Here is a 2,849-nt window from a genome sequence, read left to right as displayed (position 1 = left end):
TTCCTTTGTTAAGAACGGTTGAAGGCAGGTTATTCCATATTCTAGCAGTTCCTGAGGTTATACTGTAGAGCAGGCTTCCCTTCTGTGTACTATCCTCAGCTGATTTTCACAGCTGTGTGAAAGCATGGATATATCACTTCCATTCTAATGAAGTGGAACCTGAGGCTTAGAGAGTAACTGACTGTCCTAGTTATTTTCCTCACCGCTTCAAGAAACACCCAACAGAGGAGACTTAAGGAAGAAGGGTTACTCTGGCCTTATGGCTAGAGAGGGCTATACATGGGGAAGGCACAGAAGTCTGTGGCTCCAAGGTGAGGGGAGTTTGGCTGCATCTGATAGTTCATTTTTTTCCTGCAAATTGTAAAGCAGAAACAAGACAGGAAGTGATACAAGGCTATAAACCTCACAGCTTGACCCCGAGGGAGCTGCTTCCTTCATTGATTCCCTGCTTCTCAAAAGTTGTTCATCCTCATCAGCTAGGGACTGAGTGTTCAAATATATGGCCCTTTAGGGGATGTTTTACATCCAAATCCTGCATTCTGCTTTGGCCTGTGGCCATCTTTTTATGTAAAATACTCTAAATTCAATTTCAGACGCTCTTTTTATGTAAAATACTCTAAATTCAATTTCAGACGCTCTATAGTCTAACAGTTTCACCACTATTAAAAACTCTTCTGAGTCTTATGTCACTCTCTTAACTAGGAGACCCTATTTTGTTTGGTTCATTTTCATTTTTTTGAGAGTTTCTTTGTGTAGCCCAGGCTTTCCTGGAACTCAAACTCACAGAGATCACCCACCTCTACCTCCTGAGTGCTGGGATTACAGGTGTATGCCACCACCGCACGGATAAAATAAATATTTTTTATGCTGTATATTTCTAACATACAATGGCAAAGAGTAAGTATTCCTTTTCTAAAGGAGAAGAATGGAGACATAACAGGGACAAATCAGACCACAGCAAGCCTGACACTCAGCAGAGCGAACACCCAACTACTCGGCCCCATGTGCAGCATGTGCATAGCATCATAACATCATCCTAGCTCTAACAAGCTTGGTAGTACTGCCTCCCAGCTCTGCTGCCTGCAACACATTGGTGTCTCTCTTGGACCAACTCCACTCAGAACCTGCAGCTTTTACTGGTGAATGTTTCACATTTCTGGTATCTCCAGGATCTGGAGTGTCCACTGCAGCTTAGGCTTCACCTTCACATCCTGAAGCATATCCTATACAGTAAATCATGTCACAAGTGACATGACCGTATTATGATGCATGGCTTCAGTGCAGTTTCTGGAACGATAGACTCCATAAATCTTGTTCTTTTTTGGTGTGTGTGTGTGTGTGTGTGTGTGTGTGTGTTCAACACCATCACCCATGGCACTGAAGAAATGGCACAGAGGTTGACCATTTGTTGCTCTTGCAAGAGGACCTGAGTTCCATTCACAGCGTGAACATGGCAGGTTACACCAGTCCTAAGGGATCCAGGGCCCTCTTCAGATCCTTGTAGGCACCAGGCATGCACATGGTGTGCATATACAAATGCAGGCAAAACACTCATACACAAAAAAATAACAAATGAATCTAAATTTAAAAAAATAAAAAATGATAAATAACACCAAGTTCTGCCTCCAACTTTAGAGGTAGGCTGGCCACTTTAGACGACAGCTGCTTTGACTGTACCTTCTGGGCAAAATCTGGAAAAACACAGTTGAAGCCTCACTTGAGCAGAATGCCTTTGTGGTGGTTTGAATATGCTTGACCCAAGGAGTATGGCCTTGTTGGAGGAAGTGTGTCACTTTGGGGGTGGGCTTTGAGGTCTTCTGGCTGTCTTTAGATTAAGATGTAGTACTCTCAGCTCCTTCTGCAGCACCTTGTCTTTCTGGATGCTGCCATGCTTCGTGCCTTGGTGATAATGGATTGAAACTCTGAACCTGTAAGCCAGCCCCAATTAAATGTTGTCCTTTATTAGAGTTGCCTTGATCACGGTGTCTCTTCACAGCAATGGAAACCCTAACTAAGACAGCCTTAGACCTTTCTTTGTTCGTTCATTCTCTTTTCAAATGAAAGTCTTCTAGATGAGTCTGCATTTTTCCATCTTGGGGCTCTGGATGAGTGGACTGCTGCCTTTCAGGAAACCTTGGTGCAAAGTCCAAGGTTTCTCCTTAATGACACTGTCTTAGTTATGGGAATAAACTCAGTGACCATGGTAATCTCTCATAAAGGACGACGTTTAGTTGGGGCTGGGTCATAGGTTCAGAAGCTTGGCCCATTATCATCATGGTGAGAAGCATGGCAGCATGCAGGGCAGCATGGAAGTATTAGAGAAGTAGCAGCGTTCTACGTCTGGACTGACAGGCAGCAGGAAGAGAGAGTGACACTGGGCCTGGCTTGACCTTATGAAATATCAAAAGCTCAGCTCCTATGACATACTTCTAACAAGGTCACACCTACTCTAGCAATACCACACCTCCAATAATGCCACATGCTATGATTCTATGGGGGCCATTTTCATTCAAACCACCACATTCCACTCCCTGGCCCTTGTAGTAGACTTGTAGCCATATCATAATTCAAAGTGCATTTAGTTCAATTTCAAAAGTCCCCATAGTCTGTAATGTCTCAACCTTATTTAGAAATCCAAAGTCTCTTCAGAGACTCGTGGTGGTAATCCTTTAATTGTAACCATTTGTACTGGCTGGTTTTGTGTGTCAACTTGACACAAGCTGGAATCATCAGAGAAGCTGCCTCAGTTGAGGAAATGCCCCCATGAGGTCCAGCTGTGAGGCCTTTCTTCAATTAGTGATCACTGGGGGAAGGGCCCACCTCATGGTGGATGGTGCAGTCTCTGAGCT

The sequence above is a fragment of the Mastomys coucha genome, unplaced genomic scaffold (genome assembly GCF_008632895.1).
Source record: "Mastomys coucha isolate ucsf_1 unplaced genomic scaffold, UCSF_Mcou_1 pScaffold4, whole genome shotgun sequence".
Classification (NCBI taxonomy): domain Eukaryota; kingdom Metazoa; phylum Chordata; class Mammalia; order Rodentia; family Muridae; genus Mastomys; species Mastomys coucha.
The sequence above is the reverse complement of the archived record's forward strand: the minus strand, read 5'-3'. Positions refer to the sequence as shown.